The 13,324-nt window shown below is 45.3% G+C and overlaps 1 non-coding gene across 1 annotated transcript; it reads left to right on the top strand.

Annotated features, from left to right (window-relative positions):
- Window positions 1-5,918: 5,918 nt before the first annotated feature.
- On the top strand, window positions 5,919-6,056 carry LOC114806249. The gene has a single exon (XR_003754284.1). It is a non-coding gene; the product is annotated as a small nucleolar RNA SNORA7 (small nucleolar RNA).
- The last annotated feature ends 7,268 nt before the right edge of the window (window positions 6,057-13,324 follow it).

Raw genomic sequence — 13,324 nt, forward strand, 5'->3', positions numbered from 1 at the left:
TCCCTTAAACTACAAACCCCTGTCTGATGTGATTGTCTACATCTTTTCCAGTGCTTAGTACAGTGTTGGCCATCAGTCAGTTGTATTTTTTGAGCACTTACTGTGTGCACAGCATTGTACTAGGTGTTTGGGAAGAGTACAATATATTTGCACACAGTAAGCACAGAAAATCACTATAATTATGAGAAACAGCTATGGTCTAGTGGAAAGGTACATAGGCTGGGGAGTCAGAGGATGAGGGTCACACATTTCTCTAGACCTCACTTACTGCATCTGCGAAATGGGGATTAAGATACTGAGCTCCATGTGGGACATGGACTTTGCCCACTTTGATTATCTTGTGTCTACCCCAGCCCTTAAGCTCCTGCTATATAAATATAATATATACCTCTTAATAAATAGCTCTTAATATAATATATAGCTCTTAATAAATATAATTTCAAAAAAAAGATTATGGTGATGCAGCATGGCCTAGTGGATGGAGGACGGGCCGTGGCATCAGAAGGACTTGTGTTTTAATCCCGGCACTGCCACTTGTCTGCTGTGTGACCTTGGCCAAGTCACTTCACTTGTCTGTTCAGTTATCTCTTACGTAAAATGGAGATTTAGACAGTGAGACCCATCTGGGACAGGGACTTTGGCCAACCCAATCACCTTGCACCTACCCCAGCACTTATACAGTGCCTGGCATGTAGTAAGCGCTTAGCAAATCACACAATAATCATTATCATCATAATTATGATTGTTGCTCTTGTTTTGCTATATTTTTATAATAGTTTTGCCAGCATTTTTAGTCTCCAAAACTATTTGATTTCTATTAATTTGTCTTATTTCATAACAAGTAGGGTTATCAATATTGGATTGTCAACCTCACAAAATTTTGTGTCCCTAGAAGACTATTAGTGCTAGAGAGGTGTGACTTTGTAAATCTATTGTACCCATTAGGTTTTCTGACAAGTTGTGCAAAAAGCAAGACATTGAGTTCCTTTGCTGTCAGTGTTCATTCAATAGTATTTATGTGCAGAGCACTGTACTAAGCGCTTGGAATGTACAATTCGGCAACAGATAGAGACGATCCCTGCCCAATGATAGGCGTGAACGGGGTACAGTGAGGAGGTGAGTGGCAGAGGAGCGGAGCGTGCAGGTTGGGCTGTAGAAAGAGAGAAGGGAGGTGAGGTAGGAGAGGGCAAGGTGATGGAGAGCCTTGAAGCCAAGAGTGAGGAGTTTTTGTTTTGTGTGGAGATTGATAGGCAACACCTGGAAGCTTTTAAGGAGGGGAGTGACATGCCCAGAGCGTTTCTGCAGGAAGATGATCCGGGCAGCGGGAATGAAGAATAGACTGCAGTGGGGAGAGACAGGAGGAAGAGAGATTAGAAGAAATGTCATCATTATCATCCTTAATCAATCAGTGGTATTTACTGAGTGCTTACTCTGAGCAGAACGCTGCACTAAGCACTTGGGAGAATAGAATGCAACAGAATTGGTAGAAGTATTCCCTGCCGGCAGCGAGTTTACAGTCTAGAAGGAGAGACGTGGCTAAACATATAATGTGACACTCAAGAGGAGTCTATCCTTGACTATCCATTTGACCCCTAGTTGTAATCTTTTAGCTCAGGTTAGGGTGATGCTTGGATGAGCTTTCTGATTTGTCAAACAATCTCAATGCCAAAAACATCTCCCTTTCACCTCCCCCAGTACAACTGACCAAGGGTCTTCATTCCCCTACCTCCATGTATCCCAGAATGAAGAGATTCTGACAGCAAGTTCTTATCGCTTATAGATTCGCATGACCTGGAGCTCAGTAGGCCAGTAGAAAACCCTGTGGTGGATGATACCTGGAGACCTGTCCCTCAACAAACTCTGGACACACACAGACGTTCTGGGAATCCCCTCGCATCCTCTGTCCGCCCTGCCGAAGCACAGGACCGGAGGTTTGCTTGACCCCCTACAAATGCATTTCCAGAAGCAAATCTGACATGGGCTTCCCTAAATCCTGCAGCCAGCTCTCTACACAAATGGCTTCAGAGCCAGCAGATCTTCTCAAAGGAAACATTTCAATCCTTCAGTTCGACTGTTCTCAATCTTCCCAGGGAATGGGATGTGGACTGTATATTGTAAGTTACTTATCTTTTATCCATGTCTGTCTCCCCCTCTGGACTGTAAGCTTGTTGTGGGCAGGGAACTCTGTCTTACTGTGTTCTCCCAAGCGTCAAGTACCGTGCTCTGCACAGAGTAAGCGCTCTGTAACTATCGTTAATTGAAACACCACTGATCGAAAATCGAAATCCCCAGATCCCAGCCAGAAGTGGTACTTTAGTTAAGATTAACAACCCTCTGGCCCCGAATGGGTAATTCATCACTGCCCAAATAACAGAGCAAGAGTTGGGGATAGTCTATATTTCTCTCCAAAGGGGGGCTGAAGGAGGCCCTGTGCACTAATTTGGAACTGTCTGGGAGACGGACAATTTATGGTGGGCCCCATCCTTTCTCTCAAACCCGTCCAGGCACGCTAGAAACCCTGCTGGATCAACACCATAAGATCTGACCACTCCCTCACCCAATTAAACACTCATCTTTTAGTAACAGGAGCAGGGAGATTTGGCCTCTTGGAAAAGAAGGGGCTACCACAAGGGGCTTCCAATGAGAAGACAGTAAATGCAGTCCAATATATAAGCCTTTCGGGAGCACTTAGCCTTGCAGTTCAAGAGTTAGTGAGGTGGTGTCTGCTACTGCTGCTGTCAGTCACACTGAAGACAGTGGCTGGCAGGAAGAGCTATTGGGTGGCCCTCATTTTGGATTTAGTCCACATCCTCTGTGGGGAGACAGTGTGACCTTGCGGAAAGAGCATGGGCCTGATTACAATTCCTGGCTCTGCCGCTTGCCTGTTGGACAACTCACTTCGCTTCTCTGAGCCTCAATTATCTGTAAAACGGGAATTCAGTGCCTGTTCTCCCTCCTACTTAGAATGGGAAGTAGTGCGGGACAGGGACTTCACCTCACCTGATTAATTCGCATCTACCTCAGAGCTTAGAACAGTGCTTGACACATAGTGATTTTGTATAATAATAGTAATAATGATACTACTGTAGACCCAGGGAGAATCTTGCCTTTTAGTACTGACCTGAAGAGACCCAAGATCAGTGGATAAAGATACCTGTTCTCTCTCCCCATTAGATTACTATGAACCTCATGTGGGACACAGATTAAATTCCATCTGCTCATCTTGAATCTACTCCAGTGCTGAATACAGTCCTAGGCTCATAGTACGAGTTTAACCAATACAATTATTTTATCATTGTGCAGCTGGGGCATTCTTTGTCATCACTGGTGATGATGGTTATAATAATAATGATAATAATGTTTTCGGTTAAGCACTAAGTGAAAAGTACTACTAAGAACTGGGGTAGATAAAATCAGATGCAGTCCTTGTACCTCATGGGGCTCACGATAGGCAAAACAGCTATTTAATCCTCATGTGAGAGTTGAAGAAATCATGGCACAAGGAAAGGTATGTGATTTGCCCAAGTTCACGCAGCAAGCAAGGGGCAAGCAAGGGAATAGAACCCATGTCCCCTAACTTCCAAGCCCATGCTCTTTCCACTAAAACAACCTGCCTCTCCTCTCTCCGAGTCCCTTTTCTTATGACCCCAGCCCAGCTTATTTTTGCGAGAATCTCATGATCTATTTGCTGGTGAAAGACAACTTCCTCCTTTCAGATTCACAAAGCATCTTGTAGGCTTATGGTCTCCCCATCCCAGTGTCCTGCTCCAGGCTGGTTCAGCCAAGGCCTTTTGGAGAGTCTCCAGGGGGGCCTCTTACTGGAGTGGGAGAAGGTGGGACGTCAGCTCCGCTTTTCTGCGGGCCTGGAGGATCCGGAACCTGAAACCCACACCTCTTTCCTCCTCCACCAGCAAATTCAGGCACATGACAATCTCCTCACAGCTCTGAGATGATCCAAACCGGGGCAAACCATTCCCTTTCACCTCTCCCCTCTGTCCAGGGGAATCTTTAAGTCAGAATGGTGATGACCTAAATCTTACAGGCCCAAGAAGAACTGAATGGCCCCTTTGCTTCTTTTCCCCTTCCCTGGAAAGGAGAAAAAGCAGTTGAAATTCCTTGCTTGACTATCATCAAGAAGCAATTAAGAATAATAAAAATTGTGGCATTTGTTAAGCACTTATGTGCCAAACATTGTAAAAAGCGCTGAGCTAGATGTAACTTTAACTGGCTGGACCCAGGCCCTGTCCCAGCTGGGGCTCACAGTTTCAATCCCTATTTAACAGATGAGGTAACTGAGGCACAGAAAAGTTAAGTGACTTGCCCAAGGTCACACAGCAGACAAGTGGCAGAGCCAGGATTAGAACCCATGACTTTCTGACTCCCAGGCCCTTGTTCTATCCACTACACCATGCGGTTGAATAGACGCAAAGGTGGACACCGATCAAAGGAGGGAATTCCCCGTTGCTGATCTGCATCACGTCAGTTGCTCAACCCCGGCCCAGGAGACTTAGTTTTAGAAAAGGGAAGGGAGGGTGCTTGATCCCTTCCAAAGTCCTGGCAAAGTACAGTATTGATTATGGTATTTGTTTAGTTCTTACTATGTGCCAGGCACTGTACTAAAAGACAGGGTAGATACAAGACAGTGAGGTTGGACGGAGTCCGCATCCCACATTGGGCTCACAGTCTTGATTCCCATTTTCCAGATGAGGTAACTGAGGCCCAGAGAAATGAAGTGACTTGCCCAAGATCATACAGCAGACAACCCTCTAGACTGTAAGCCCATTTTGGGCAGGGATTGTCTCTCATTATTGCTATAGTATACTTTCCAATCGCTTAGTACAGTGCTCTGCACACAATAAGCACTCAATAAATGTGATTGAATGAAGTGGAGGAGCAGGATTTGAACCCGGGTCCTTCTACTTCCTGGCCTTTCCTCTTTCCACTAAGCCAAGTTGCTTATCTTGTATCTACTCCAGCTTTTAGTACTGTGTTTAGCATAAAGTAAGCACTTATCAAATATCACAATTATTATTCTGACTCTACCACTTGCCTGCTGTGTGACTTTGGGCAAGGCACCTCTCTGGGCCTCAGTGTCCTCATCTTTAAAATAGGGACTCAATATCTATTCTCCATTCTGTTTGGACTGTGGCACAGGGACAGTATCCAATCTGATTATCTGGTATTTGCCACAAGTTTTGTATGGTGCTTGGAACATAGGAAGCTATTAGTGAGTAATGGTACTGTGGGATTAGTTTTTTCCCCCAATCAATATTTACTGAGTGTTAAAAGTGTGCAGAGCCCTGGACAGGATCCCTGCTCCCAAAGAACTTACACTAAAGAGTACACATTTAAAACCTTCAGACTGTGAAGCCTCATCTGCTTTTAGAAAAAAATCAGCCTTTAATTTTTTTACTCAGATAGTTTTCCTTACTATTTTTGAAGTTTTTTTAAAAAAAGCCAAACCCATTTTGCTTAAATTTTCCACAAACCCTGATTTTTGATTAAGAACTGGAAGGACTTGATAAAACAAATGAGATCATATCCCAGGGATTCTAAGAGAAGCAGTTCCTTTCCTGTTTGGATTTTTGCTGTGGAAAATAGTTTGAATTTCTTAGGAGTTTGATAGTCTGTATATCCGGCATTCCCCTTATAGCCTGCAGGATCCTTGAAGGGAAGAGCTGGCTTTTACCCACTCTAGGAAAACAGAGTGGCTTAGTGGAAAGAGAAAAAGCCGGGGAGTCAGAGGACCTGGGTTTTAATCCCAGTTCTGCCACTTGCCTGCTGTGTGACCTCGGGCAAGTCTCTTAACTTATCTGTGCCTCAGTTTCCTCATCTGTAAAATGGGGCTTAAGAAAGTGAGCCTCATGTGGGACAGGGTCTGTGTCTGACATGATTATCCTGTACCTAACCCAGCACTCACCCTCTCAGGGTCATACCTGGAGAGTTTCCAGTACTCTACCAGTCTCGACTACAGGAGGGAGAGTCAAACAGAGGCCTGTCCATTCCATTCCTAGCTTTGCTAGTGGCTAGCGAGTGGAAGGCAATCTGCTACAAGTCAAAACTCCCCCATGCTGGGCAGCAGTGGCAAGGGAGAGAGTAGAGGGCTGAGACTCGAGTTTACCGCGCGGAAGGAGGTAATGGTAAACCACTTCGGGATTTTTACCAAGAAAACTCTATGGATCCACTATCAGAATGATTGCAGATGGAGGTGGGGCGTTATGGGAGAGACATGTCCGTGACGTTGCTATGGGTCGGGCACGACTCCACATCATAAGACAAGACCCCAGCACTTAGTATATAGTGCCTAGCACACAGTAACCGCTTAACAAATACCACTAAGGCCATCTTGCAATTTATAAGGGTCTGCTGCTTGCAGCGTGGCTCTGTGGAAAGAGCCTGGGCTTCGGAGTCAGAGGTCATGGGTTCGACTCCCAGCTCTGCCACTTGTCAGCTGTGTGACTGTGGGCAAGTCACTTAACTTCTCTGTGCCTCAGTTACCTCATCTGTAAAATGGTGATTAACTGTGAGCCTCACGTGGGACAACCTGATGACCCTGTATCTCCCCCAGCGCTTAGGACAGTGCTCTGCACATAGTAAGCGCTTAACAAATACCAACATTATTATCACTGATTTTCAGCACACGTCTCAGTAGCCCTGAGTCAACTTTTAATTCTATAACTTGCAGAAGTGGTAGGGAGTATTTAGGAGGGGTGTGGAGGAGTGTGGAGGAAAGGGGTAGGAGACTCTTGCTCACCCTGTCCCAGCCCCCTAACAGTAATGTCATTTATGTTATCTGTATCTCTGAGACATATTATTTTCCCCAGAGAACCTCCTGCTTCTCTTCCTAATGCTGAATGAAATCCAGAATTCAGCCCTTACTCACTGCACCCAGAGAAAACAAGTTTTAAATATGAATATTAGGAATTAGAAGGTGTTTTTGCCAAAGTCCCAGATATTTCAATCCGAGTAAGTTGAGTCAAACCCCCAAAGCTTCATTTACGGGTCTTGTTTCCAAGAAAGATACTGAAAGGTTTTTTAGACAAGCTTAGAACATCTCTTGAGTAATAAGCAAGTCTTCCTGCAATTAATTTAAGAATCTTGGTGTGGAAGAATCAGAAACTTCTGAGTTAACTCTTCCTTACAGTGGACTGAGACCTTGAAATTGATGGGGAAAAATAAAATCTGATAGGCCCAAGACCATTACAAATAATCCAGGTTTAGGGGAAGTTCCCTCACTTCTGTGGAGGCAGACGAAAGTTAAGGATCACTACAGGATCCCAGTCAAAATAGTTCTAATCACTTCCCAGGGCTTAATTCAACTGCAGAATCGGGCTCTTCCAATCAACTGGTAGTATTTATTGAGCACTTACTGTGAGCAGAGCACTGTAATAAGCGCTTGGGAGAGTACAACACCACAGAGTTGGTAGACGTGGACCCTGTCCACAAGAAGCTTACTCTCCTATCCTAACGTGTCTGCAGCTGTTGTCATACAATCAACTCGCTTCCACGTGAGGCCACGGTCAAGAGTCCAGTGACTGTGTGGGTGAGGAAATATCAAGATTGGTGAGCACATTGTCACCCATTCCTCTGTTAGAAATGATGCTATTTGTTAAGTGCTTACTATGTGCCAAGCAGTGTTCTAAGCGCTGGGGTAGTTTGCACTCTCTCCAGCTAAGGACCTAAGTCGGCCATGCAGTGACCTGCTTTGTGCACAGCTGCTCTGAAACTGAGTTCATGTCAGGGAAAACCAGACACATTCATCACCGCTTATTGGAGAAGCAGTGTGGCCTAGTGCACAGAGCATGGGCCTGGGAGTTAGAAGAACTTGGATTCTATTCCTGGTTCCGCCCCTTTTCTGCTGTGTGATCTCAGGCAAGTTAGTTTACTTCTCTCTGCCTCAGTTCCCTCATCTGTAAAATGAGGATTCAGGCTGTGGGGCTTTTTGGACTGTGTCCAAACCCACTTGCTTGTATCCACCCCAGTGCTTAATACAGTGCCTGGCACATAGTAAGCCCTTAAGTACAATAATAATGTTAATATTGTTATTACTATCTGTGGGTGTCCCTCTGTGCTCTGTTCCAGGACCCCTTTGACTTTCACATTATGGTCATTCCCTTCGCTTCAACTTCAATGACCACTTCTAAATAGTAATTGTAGTATTTGTTAAGTACTTTCTACTTTCTGCCCAAAGTAAGTGCTCAGAAAATACGACTGAATGATTTTGTCCAATCTGATTAGCTTGTATCTACTCCAGGGCTTACAACAGTGCCTGGCACATGGTAAGCACTGAACGAATACCATTTATAAAAATACTTGGTTCCCCTGCTGGAGACATAATACTAATAATACTAATAATAATAATCATGAATAATCGTGGTATTGGTTAAGCTCTTACTATGTGCCAGTCACTGCAGAACTCTGGGCTGATTGGTTGGTCCATTGAGCAGACCCAGTGATGGCCGTGCTTGTCTTTTTATCCCACGTTACTAAAGGGGAAGAGAAAGCTGTCTGCAGAGATAACCATCCATCCCACTGTCCCTTGAAGCATCCTGTTGCTCTGGTCAGGACTGAAACCCAGTTTCAATGTTGCTGCAAGTCGTACTTTTAACACAGTGGAGATATTTCAATTATCCACCCTCTCTGGACTCCAAGCTCCTTGTGGATGGGGAATGGGTCTATTAATCTGTTGTACTGTACTCTCCCAGGTGCTTAGTACTGTGTTCTTCCTGAACACATTAAGTGCTCAATAAACACCACTGATGGATTCAAATGGGAGCCTCAGACCAGGAGCAGTGGCCAAGAGAGTATGTTAGCTTCTTGCAGGTAAGGACTGAGTCCGTTGTTGGGTAGGGATTGTCTCTATTTGTTGCCAAATTGTATTTTTCAAGCTCTTAGCACGGTGCTCTGCACACAGTAAGCGCTCATTAAGTACGACTGAATGAATGAATCATGTCCACCGACTTCGTTGTATTGTACTTTCCCAAAAATCTAGTACAGTGCTCTGTACCCAAAAAGCAGTATCAGGATCATCTGTTACAGTGTTTATTTCTCTAGGAAGTGTCTTCTTCCTGTTTAGAATAAACGTGGTCTATTTCTCCCAAACGATTATGAATCAATGAATTCCAAAGGTGGAGGATTATTGCTTCTGTGTCAACCTGTAATGGGCTCCATTTCGGGCCTCAGATTCTCCGGTAATCCTACCCTCTGTAACCTGTTCTCTCACTCACGCTGCCTGTGGTCTCCCACTTTGCGACATGTTCATCGTGCTACCGAGACAACCATGGTCTAGTGGATAGAGCATGGGCCTGGGAATCAGAGGACTTGAGTTCTAATCTCAGATCTGCCAGTTGCCTGCTCTGTGATCTCGGGCAAATCACTTCACTTCTCTGGCCCTCAGTTTCATCAACTGGAAAAAGGGGAGTAAACCCTACCTAGACTGAGGGCCACATGAGGGACAGGGACTGTGTGCACCCTGATTATCTCATATCTACCCCAGCGCTTAGAACAGCGCTTGGCATATAGTCAGCACTTAAATACCACAACAATTATTATTATATTACTACAGGTGCATAACTGTCTCAACCACACAAGAGAAGCAGTGTGACTTAATGGAAAGGGCAAAGACTTTGGTGTCAGAGGACGTGAGTTCTAATCCCGCCTCGGCCACTTGTCAGCTGTGTTACTTTGGGCAAGTCACTCAAGTTCTCTGTGCCTCAACTACCTCATCTGTAAAATACGGATTAAAAGTGTGAGCTCCAAGTGGGACAATGTGATTACCCTGTACCTACCCCAGTGCTTAGAACAGTGTCTGGCACATAGTAAGCTCTTAACAAATACCATAAAAAAAAGATGGAATAAAACAGAAACCTTTTTCTCCTTGCTCCTCAAAATCTAAGCAGCTGGCCTAGTGGATAGGGCCCAGGCCTGGGAGGAGAGGATCTGGATTCTAATCCCAGCTCCTCAATTTATCTGTGTGACCTGGGACAAGACACTTAACTTCTCTGTGCCTCAGTTACCTCATCTATAAAATGGGGATTAATACCGTGAGTCCCATGTGGGACATGGACTGTGTCTAACCTGCTTAGCTTGTATCTACCCCAGCATTTAGAACCTCAAGAATTTCCAGATGTTGCCCATCCACCTCCACATCAAAGAAAAACTCCTTACCATCAATTTTAAAGCACTCAATCACCTTGACCCTTCCTACCTCACCTTGCTTCTCTCATACTACAATAATAATATTTGGTGCTCACATCCACTTGGTGCTATGCAATGTTAAAATGTAAGGATCAAGTCTGAGTACAAGCGTGCATACTCTCTCTCCCTCCCCCTCCACTCCCCCGAGACTGAAAGCTTCTTTTGGGCATGGAATGTGTCTATCAAGTCTGCTTTGTTATACTCTCCTAAGCACTTAGTACAGTGCCGTGCACCTAATAAGTGCTCAATAAATACTATCAAGTCATCGATTAATATTTTTCAATCAATCAGGGAGTACTGGCGTGTGCCATCTCCTAATGCCTGGCCTAGCCAACCGGGTCTCGATAGCCTCACTGCATTCTGGAATCATTCAATCGATCGATGGTATTTTTTGAGCGCTCTCTATTTGCAAAGCATTGTTCTGAGCTCTTGGGAAAGGATTAGCAGAGGATTACAAGAGAATTAGCAGATGCGATCCCTGCCCCTAATGAGCTCACAGTCTTTCGAGAATCCCTGGCTCTCTTGCAGGGAAAACATTAGAAAGCCTTAACAGATAAGCAAGCACAAAGAGGCTACATTAAAGTTCATAAATCATGTTCATAAATCCTGGAAGCTCCACTCTCTGATAAGATGGTGGTTAGAGTGGTGGGAAAGTCTGTGTGAGCTCTAACGTGAAGGGTCCCCCACATCCAACTTCCCACCATCATCGCCGTCAACAATACTGATTGATCGATTATTGATTGTTGCGATTGCCAAGCCCCACATTTGGAAGTGTGGTAGTGTTGAAACACACAGTCAAACTAAGACTTTTTTTCATGGAATTTTTTAAGCGCTTACTATGTGCAAGGCGCTGTATTTAGCACTGGGGTAGATACAAGGTAATGAGGTCGGGCACAGTGCCTGTTCCGTGTGGAGCTCACAGTGTTAATTCCCATTTTGCAGATGAGGGAACTGAGGCCCAGAAAAGTCATGTGACTATCCCATGGTCACAAAGCAGACAAGGGGCAGAGTTGGGATTAGAACCTAGGTCCTTCTGACTCCCAGGCCCGTGCTCTATCCACTAGGCCACACTACTTCACTTCGTGAGAGGCAGCTTGACCTGACGGGGAGAACACGAGGCTGGGAGTCAGGAAGCCAGGGTTCTAGTCTTAGCTCCACCAAAGGCCTGCTGAGTGACTTTGGGCAAGTTACTAAACTTCTCTGGACACGAGATGTACATAAGGGCTGTGGGGCTGAGGGAATAATGAGTGCAAAACCAAGAGCAAGGGTGATGCAGAAGTGAGTCGGAGGAGAGGAAATGAGGGCCTAGTTGGGGAAGGCTTCTTGGAAGAGATGTGCCGTAGATAAGGCTTTGAAGTTGGGGAGAATGATTGTCTACTGGATATGAAGAGGAAGGGCATTCCAAATGGGGAGATGAGAAGTTATTCGGGAAGGGCTTCCTGGAGAAGATGTGATTTTAAGCAGAGCTTTGAAGGTGGGGAGGAATAAGGAGTTCCAGACAGAAGAGAAGACGTGTGTCAGAGGTCAAAGGACAGCTAAGTAGAGAAGCCCTGAAAGGAGGAGGAAATGTGAAACTGCAAAGAAGGAGAAAGGTCGAGGCAGATAAGGTAGATTTGGGATTTGCCCACATAGAAGTGCTACTAATAATAATAACTGTGGTATTTCTCTCCAGTGGGTGCCTATCCACCTCTGAATCAAACAAAAACTCTTCAACATTGACTTTAAAGCTCTCCATCACTTTGCCCCCTCCTACCACACCTCGCTTCTCTCCTTCTACATCCCAGCCCGCACACTCCGCTCCTCTGGTGCTAACCATCTCACTGTGCCTCGATCTCACCTGTCTCTCTGCCAACCCCTGGTCCACATCCTACCTTTGGCTTGGAAAGCCCTCCCTCCTCAAATCCACCAATTACCCCCACCCCGCTTTCAAAGCTTTACTGAAGGCACATCTCCTCCAAGTGGCCTTCCCAGACTAAGCCCCACTTTTCTTCATCTCCCCCTCCCTTCCTCATGACCATGATGTGCTCCCTTTGCTCTTTCCCTCTCTCCCCACCCCATAGCACTGCTCCCGTGACTTCAACTATTCCTAGCTCTGTTACTTTTGTACTTATGTATATATCTGTCATTTTATTTATTTATACTGATGACTGTTTACTTGAATTGATGTGTCTCCCCTCCTCTAGACTGCGAGCTTGTTGTAGGCAGGGATTGTCCCTCTTTATTGCTGTACTGTACTTTCCACAGTATTTAGTACATTACTTTGCACACAGTAAGCACTCAATAAATATGACTGAATGAATGAATCAATTTCCTAAGCTCTTACTATGTGCCATGCACTGTACTAAGCCCTGGGGTAGGTACAAGGTAATTGGGTTGGACACAGTCCCTGTCCCACACTGAGCTCACAGTCTTCATCCTTACTTCACAGAAGAGGAAACTGAGGCCCACAGAAGTGAAGTGACTTGCCTGAGATCATACAGTACAAAAGTGACAGAGCTGGGAATAGTTGAAGCTGTGGGAGCTGATGAACCCCCTGAGGAAATGATGGGAGAGAACCTAGAACTAGAACTCCCATGGTTACCCAAGTTTTTTTTTTTTTTTGCTTTGTTGCTATATTATTTGTTAAATTCTAGCTATGTATCAAATACTGCTTTATGCACTGGGATAGATACAAGTAAATAAGGTCAGACACAGTCCCTGCCCCACATGGGGATTACAGCCTAAGTAGGAGGGAGAACAGGTATCTCCATTTTACAGTTGAAGAAACTGAAGTCCAGAGAAGCGAAGTGACTTACCCAAGGTCACACAGCAAGCAATTGGCAGAGTCGGGATTAGAACCCAGGTCCTCTGACTTCCAGGCCCAGGATCTCTCCTGTAGGCCACACTGCTTCTCTTCTACGGGATTTGAGGGTGGGAAGAAGAGAAAGCACCGGTGAGGGAGGCCAAGAAGGAGAGACCAGAGAGGAGATAGGAGAACGGAGAGAGAGCCTAGTCGGAGATCTCGAACTTTGATAGTGTTTCCAGGATGAAGGGGAGAGGCCACAGGATCAGAGGCTGCTGAGAGGTCTGAGAGGAGTAGGACAGAGTAGAGCTAGCTAAGGTCGTAATGAGGCTGTCAACCATGACC

This window comes from Ornithorhynchus anatinus, chromosome 21, assembly GCF_004115215.2.
Source record: "Ornithorhynchus anatinus isolate Pmale09 chromosome 21, mOrnAna1.pri.v4, whole genome shotgun sequence".
NCBI classification, from domain to species: Eukaryota; Metazoa; Chordata; class Mammalia; order Monotremata; family Ornithorhynchidae; genus Ornithorhynchus; species Ornithorhynchus anatinus.